Below are 8,671 nucleotides of genomic sequence, written 5' to 3' on the forward strand. Positions count from 1 at the left end.
AAGCCGTTTAAGACCACTGTCCTCTGAATGGTCAAACTTCCACGGCTCGGATAGTGACACAAGCACGTCCTCCTCCTGCCCAGACGAGCCGTATAGGGAACTGAACTTGATGACTGCACATAAACCATAAATTTACACACTGATTAAGGCGAAACCGGATCATATTAAATGGAGATTAGCTGGCCGACTGCTCAGGCGTAGGAGGTGTTTGCACCTGTGGCGCGGGACTGGTTGGACCTTTTACCTATACAGTTTGACTAGTCCCGTCCTACCGCGCTGTGATTGGCTAGTGCCCGTCGCCTCGAGCCTACCTTGTGAATGTGGACATGTGAATGTTTTAGTTTTTCAGATGTTATCCAGATCAGAGTCCTGGTCGGTGTCACTGTAAATCACGTCTGTATGAAAGATGGACTATGTGGGTGGACTAGCATGTCCCTGCGCTTCAAGAGCGTGCTGTTCCAAGCGTAGATGAGCAGGAAATAATTAATACATGCTGTCAAGTCTTTGTGAAATTTATCATCATAAACTCTGACCATGTTTAATATGAACATCCTACACGATGTATACATGACAGAAAATAAGAGTACGCATTATAGATCCTGTTTTTTTTTTTTATAGAATAAAAGGTGAAAACAATTCAAGAGCTTGATCTAAAAATTCATGAATTGTTTCGGGAAATTCATATTATCAAGATCGTCATTCAGTATGCAGATATAAGAGGAGAGACATTCTGTATATTCAGCCGATAAACACAAGCTTATTCTTGTTTCTATCTAAACAAAGAGATCAGGCATGTTATCGGTGGGATACTGTACTAGTACTGTTCTGTACACGTGATTCACTCGGCATCAAATCAAATTGAATTTGATTATCATGGTGATTTGTGACGGCAGGATTATAGATGGCAGAAATACGATTAAAATACATGTTTGCGGCTTTATACAAACATCAATAATATTTGTGTTTCTCATATTTCTATGGTATGAAAGGATCTTAAATATTTTTTTAGTCACATTTTGTGTCATTGTCAGAATGTTATCACTTTGCCTGTCCACCAGTGGTCGGCCAGCGCACGCACACACACACACACACACACACACACACACACACACACACACACACACACACACACACACACACACACACACACACACACACTGCCTAGCCCCCACCCTCGCTGCCATAAGAACTATTAGTGGAAACACCATGGGGACACATAGATAAAGGCTCTCATTGCCAGGGTACTGATCTGTAATCACCGCTGTCTTTTAACAAGGAACAAGACAAACTGGGCCCAGAGGACGATATATCCTAAAGCTGCATCTCGGCGGCGTCGAGAAGAATTTGTACTGTATATAAAACTGTCATTAAATATCATTTTACGTTGCTGTCTAGACTTGTCCATTTCATGCGTTTGTTCTCCTGTATGAATAGCTAAAAAGAGATGATGCTTACTCAACCTCTGAGTAGTGTGTCATAATTTGAATAATTAATTAACCAAAGCGAAAACGCGCTTCTGAAAGGGTTAAAATTCACTTATGTGTGGCTTCCTAAACAAGCTTCGGTTGACAGAGGATCAGGGCTAGAAGGCTTTTTGGCCGGCGAGGTCAGGAGGTTCGGCGTTGCAGTCGCTGTGTTTGGTCCTATCATGGTCTATTTTAAGTTTTGCTCTGCGTTAAAATTTGTTCCGTCTTGCCTTTGGTGTCAGCCGGCTGATAAAATATGCATGGTTTGGACTTTTCACCTTTCCGATTTTTATTCCTTGTATAAATCAAAGGAAAATGGAGCCTTTTATGGTTGGAGCTCATCCATGTTTGATGTGCAGCCAGGAGGGAGACCTAGATAATAGAAGCTATCAGAGACATACAGCACTCTGTGTGTGTGTGCGCGCACACATGAGTGTGTGTGTGTGTGTGTGTGTGTGTGTGTGTGTGTGTGTGTGTGTGTGTGTGTGCGTGCGTGTCCTCTTTCAGATTCTGTTTCATTCCCAGGCATTAATGGACTTGAATGTATTACGACATACACTTTTCCGAAGGTCTGACACCGAGCTAATCGGTGTCCACGCACACACACGCGTGCTCGTGAGCGCACATAAACACAACCCTGCATTAAAAATCCGACTGGTAAAATACAACAACATGAGACGGAATCAGCCAAATGAGGTCAAGCAGTCAGGAGTTGTTTCCCCCCCTTCCTCCGTTTCAGGCAGATGTTAAAACAGGGAGACATTCGAGTTGTGTGCTCCGAAAAAATTCACTCATCTTAACCTTATACATCATTCATTCAGTCCTTATCCGTTCACACAAATCAGCCATTCAAAGTGTTTCAAACATTCATTGATTTTTCTGCCAGGGAGAGCGCAAAATAAGACGAAAATACCTGGAGGGGGTTATCACTGAGGGGAAAAGCACCAAGTGATCAAAGAACGGCAAAGTGATTCATCATCGGCTGTGGGTGATAACTGATCGCCTGCTGGGATCGACCTTATAGAAACTTCACTCATAATCTGTCCGTGCATTTTGTCGCAGCCCCTCGGCAGCTCTCACGCCTCGGGACAAAAAAATCAATAGTCATTTAAGAAACATGACTTAATAATGACTTATTACACACTGCGGTGAGCACTACTGTTGAAGAAGCAGAGGTCAGATGCGCAGCCATTTCTCTATGTTCATACGAAGCTCATCTGTGTCAGCTGAATACATTTTGCCACCAGGAGTATTCTTAACCCCGATCTCTGAGCGCACCCGTTCACAATTGTTGACACTGTCCTACTTATTCCATTACAATATCTGCCTGAAGCAAAGCTAAGTGTTGTTAAGGCAGCGATCATTTAGTCAAGGTGAAAGTGAGCACTTAGAAAAGATTGGGGAGAAGATAACAAACATGCTTTGAGGGTAACTCCACAGATTTTACATATCAAAGTCTGTTTATGGGTCTTGGTGAGTGCTACTGCATATGTGGAGAACGCCTTCTTTTCATGGAGTGCTAATGCATTTGAGGAAAAAAAAAAAAAAACCTCTAGTGGCTCCGGAGGGATACATCGCCTCAAATGATGTCAGTTGAGTCAGTCCGGGAGGGCTTGTCTGAGAAGATTTCACACAAAAAGGGCAAGAAACCACCCCCAGTGAGCATAAAACCCCTTTTCTGCAAAACTGAGGATTTTGTCGACCCTTTCTCATGGGCAACTTCAAAATGTAGATGAAAACCTGTTCATGTCACACATTGATCGAGTTCTGGATACATAAAACCTGTGCTTCACTTCAGTATCCGCATCGCTAGACACCACAAGCAGCGATGTTTTCCGTGATTAGGGTGAACTGATCCTTTAAAAAAACCCAGTGCTAAACTGAAGTATAACATAAAACATGAGCCCCTGTGCCTCAGGTGTTAAAGTGGCACACTCTGTATGCTCAGCCTTCTCCATACATTCACCTTTTTCCCCGTGCTGCACAAGTGTCACGCCGCTCTGCGCGTTTTGCAGTAAGCGTGCGGTGAATGCACCGCGCAAATTTAAATTCATCGCGTGGAATGTCGAGATGGAGGGGTTGTACCGAGAGTCACTTCATTACACATATATGATGCATTGCACACGTTCGATACCGAGCAGGATTCCTTCAAATGTGCAACAGACACGCGGGGGAGAACACTGCTGCACGCTCCAGTCGTACACACATCCAAGGGCTCACACACTTTTTATGGAAATACAATATCCAGGTGATGCATGGAGGTCATTAGTGTGCCTATGCGGAGCACAGTAAATATTAAGACAAATGGGATGCTTCTCGCAGACACAAAGGCAGTCTCGCAGCTATTAACTGCAATTTATACATATCTGTAGAAAACCACAAATCTTTCCTATCATGTTCTACAGAAAGCGGTGCTTCTGTTTTTTTTCCCGGGAATATGACAAGGAAATTGGGCTCTCGAGTAAAAAGTGTAGATTTGCCATCGTGCATTTTTGTTGCTCTAATGACGGTTGAAGAATTCTGATTGAGCTCAATTTTTGAAAAATGATGATCCCAATCCTCGTCCGTACCGACACTTTCTGGGGATCAAAACACTGCTTATTTGCTCATTTGGGTGCCATTCGACTGAATTACGCAGAACTGATTGGACTGTAATGAACAGATATTAACCTAATTACACTCCACTGCCCGCATTTTCGCTAAACTGATGTAAACTAAAGTGAATTAAATCAATTAATTAAACATACTTATGCAGATTTCAACCCGCGGGAAATGACAAAGACCAAAGGATGAATACTGTAAAGTCACTTCTACAGGGGAAAAATATACTTTTTTTTTAAACTTCATAAACCACAACTGTTGTGACTTGATCCGACTGTGTGAAACATCTGGCCCCGCTCCCCCCTCGGGATGCTTTCGAGGGCTGCTGCTGCTGCTGCTGCTTTGCATTACTGTATGCAACACGTCCTAACCCAGTCAGAATTATGAGCAGCACACTGTGCAAGCATCACAGTGAGGGATATCACAAGGTTAATAAACAATGTTATGCGGCTTCGCAAAGTCAGACATAAACATTCCTCTCCTCGCATACCGAAACGGAAGATCCCGCATCCAGTCTAGGGAACAACACCGCCTTCTGTCGCACTTTTATTTGTTCGACGTTACCCAGCTACTAAACCGAGAGAAGACTGTAACATGCCGTCTCCACCACTGCTCCTCACGCACAGTGCATGTACACATACATTCACCCGCGCAGGGCGGGTGCCGGTTATGATGAGTGTATGGCAAGCAGACGCTGTGGAGGGATAATTCCCTTCCAGCTCTCAGTGGGTAATGTCAAAATAATTATGAGACCAGACAGCTCAGTGGGCAGGCAGCACCTCTTCATTATAAAGCAAGGTTGAGGGGGGCTAACAACCATCCGAATGTGGTGAAGCGTGCCATACGAGGCTTGACACGAAAACTCATCAAATTCTTTTCACCTTGATCCTCAGTTTCTGCTGCTCTGTTTTAGCACTTGATCCTTTCACGCTCATAAGGGTCATGTCACGGCCGCAAAATGCGCGCGTCTCTCACTTCTTCTGGCATGTTTGTGCCATTTTTTTTGGTTGAAGCACAGTTTTCACCAGGTAAAAAAAAACAAAACAAAAAAAAAACAAAAACAGTTATTTGCATGCCAAACATCTGCATGTGTCAAAAGTGTTGTGGGAGTTTTTAAAAATTCAAATAGCAATAATTCTTCCATGTATTCCATCCATTTTATGTTATGATTTTGCTTCTGTGCTAACAGTTTTGGGACTGTAAAAAGGAGGTCAAAACCCTGTTTTTAAGAAAAGCAGGTAAATGTTTTCGTTTAACACTAACCAACCTGATGATGAAAGAGAAACGGCATCGTGTACGTGTCGATTGCTGGTCTGACTACGAGATGACCCAAAGCGAGATTATCGATTTGACAGATCTGACACGTTGGCAATAATCGTGAGGTATTTTTATTTGCATCACGGCCCTCGATTGCAGATCGTTTCATCACTTTACATGGGAATGGGTGTGTGAGCATTCGAGGGAATCACTAATGAAATTCCGTCAGATGAAGATGCTCAATTTAGTTTTTATGGGGGAAAAAAAAAAAATGGGAACAAAGAGTGTGTGCCCTGCCAAAAGATTCTGTGTGTGAGTGTGTGTGTGTGTACCAGAGTGACAGATCTCATTAGACTGGAGTAATAGCGACTGTATGTGTGCGCAAGGTATTGTAGTTGTTATAAATATATCACCTCACTGGTCTTGGGTTAACTGCACTTTCATCTCACCTTGACCGACCTTCCACACACACACACACACACACACACACACACACACACACACACACACACACACACACACACACACACACAAACAGCCACTGCACCGAAGGGACTTCACATTAGGGACATTTCTGCTCATATGATTGACTGCTTCGAATAAAGGACCTTGGAAAAACATCTGGGCGAGTGACAAATGCGTCCCTCTGGCTGCCGCTGTGTGTGAGGGAGACGGATACCGTGGGCGAGAGAGAGGGAGCGAGGAAGAGAGAGAGGGAGCCAAACGTGTGTGTTGAGTTATCTCCGGCGCTACATGAAGACCTGCCAGACTGCTACAGCCGTCAAGGTTCCCGTGCGCATGTGTGTGTGTGTGTGTGTGTGTGTGTGTGTCTAAATATGTGTCCTTGCCAGCCACTTGACATCACACAGCCCTCTCATGGCAGCCTTCTCGGATCAGTAGCAGAATGGATAAGGCTATTTACCAGCAGCTTATTCGGTCCGGGGTCAGACCTCCTCTCACGGTTTAATGGGTGTCGAGGGTGGGTGCTACACGGAGGCGAGAAGCTTTATCTGGCCATGTGCACCTTGAGCTCACAACTGCATTAGAAGTGATTTAAAAAAAAAAAAAAATCATTTTGACAACTTGGAGGCCATGATCTGGACATATGCACATATAAGGATTTTCTTGTTAAATGTTGTAATTCATATGGATGACATTATCATCCCCTTAAGCCTGCCCACACCAGATCTCTTTTTAATACTGACAGACAGTTTCTTCAATCAACATCACACTGTTTCAGTTTCTCATTCAGCTGATTATACACCTCAGTGAACACTGCTGGTATTTACATTTTTCAAAATGTTATTATTGTAAATGCATAAAATCAATCACAATAATTGCAGTTCACATAAAGGTGAAACTGCCTACATTGCTTTAGACAATTGAAGGTGTTACTTTTTTTTTTTTTTAGCAACAATTTAGATTATTGTGTCGCTATAATTAACCTGTAGATCCTCTAGATGGACATGTGCTCTTTTTGTTCTCACCCCACCATATCTCAAAACATGAGCTTGTTTTGATCTACTGTTCACATACATGAATGTTAACAGGTTTTTTAAGTACATGCAAAACTCATGTTAACTCTCACAACTTGCTATCCTTTGTCACGATCCCTGTATCTGTTTATAGGTCCATAAAAACAAACATGCTGCCCTGTTTGTTTTGAATGTGATGGATGGTTGATCAGTACATGTTGAACCTTTAAATAAAATCATTGACAACATGTGAATAACACTTCTGATGTAATGACAACTATATTGTATACTCTGTTGCAAAGATTCCTACAGAAGTTAGCATGCTACCTAGTCCCATACCTTCTAAAGTCCTATGCTAGTGATTTTAACATCAACACTCACCCAGTTCTCCAAAATCACAATCTGGACTGCTAGCTGCATGGCTAACTGAGACAACTAGCTAACAGCATCAACAGCAGTAAGAGATCACTCTACGCTAGGTCATATTTGCTTCATTTTAAACACCCTGCCAACTGTAAAATCTGCTCCAAATTACTCTCTGAACCCCTTTCCAGCAGGACTCTTTTATGACAACCTTCTTCTTTAGACAAGCAAATTGCATAAAATGTCACAAACAGCCCACTTATATCTAATGTCAAACACTTAAACATGTCTAAATGCAGATGCACATATATTGCAAACACATATAGACTGAGACATGTGACCCACAAACATTCTTACACAGAAAACTCATAGATGTACAGACACCCACGCAGTCTCGCCTAAACTGACAGCTAAGGTTCTGCTGAAGGTCATTCATAATGATTAAAGAGGCATCTCTGCAATGATTTTCAAATGACCCTCGGGACGCCTGGACCACTGACACCTCTTCAGTGGAAAATTACTTCATCGTGCTCAGGGAAACCTGCCTTTAGACAGACACAGTGACGGTCTAATAGGCAGCCAGACAGTCGAGAGCGGCAGACTGGGGACAGAGATGTAAAGGCAAACAGAAAGCCAGACAGGAAGACGTTATAGTCCCAAATTGTATGTCATGCAGATAGTAAGATGTAGAGGCATGTAGCAGTCAGGCTGACGGAGATGGTCAAAACAGAGAGGAGCAGACGGATACTGTATGTGAAGACATGCATGTGTACAGAGAGACAGCCGGGCTTGCCCAAAGCGAGAAAACCCGTCCATCCATCCATCTATCCATCCATCCATCCATCCATCCAAGAACAATCCCAGTCAGCACCATTGGGAATATGGTCCCAGTGCAATACCATCGTACACACACACACACACACACACACACACACACACCCTGCAGCTCTTTTCTTCAAGCTGCTGATACAGAGCTTTTGTGATAGCCATACTGATGGTTTGATGGCTAATTTCACCTTCATACACTTTGTGTGTGTGTGTGTGTGTGTGTGTGTGTGTGTGTGTGTGTGTGTGTGTGTGTGTGTGTGTGCAATCACCTTGAGCCATACAGGCAGTAGATTTCCCCCAGAGATCATGGAGGTTTGATTTGACATCATAACACACACACACACACACACACACACACACATACACACAAAACCATTTGGTGCTGATATTTACATATAAACTAGTGTAGCACTGTAAGAACTGAGCATCACCTTCACACATGATCCAAGGTTATCGCCAAAATCACATAAAGAAGCACTGGATTAGGGATTGTTTCATGTATTGCAAAGGAGATTAAGCAAATTATTTTCTGTTGTACAACCTGTCATGAGGATTTAAAGAAGTAATCCTCCATAATGAGCATTCACCACATTCTGTACATAGTTTTGTACATAAAATCAGATATCTCGTATAATGCATTAATTGTCGGCACGGCGGCCACATATTGGGCTCTTTTGTGAG

Source organism: Acanthopagrus latus, chromosome 12 (genome assembly GCF_904848185.1).
Source record: "Acanthopagrus latus isolate v.2019 chromosome 12, fAcaLat1.1, whole genome shotgun sequence".
Classification (NCBI taxonomy): Eukaryota; Metazoa; Chordata; class Actinopteri; order Spariformes; family Sparidae; genus Acanthopagrus; species Acanthopagrus latus.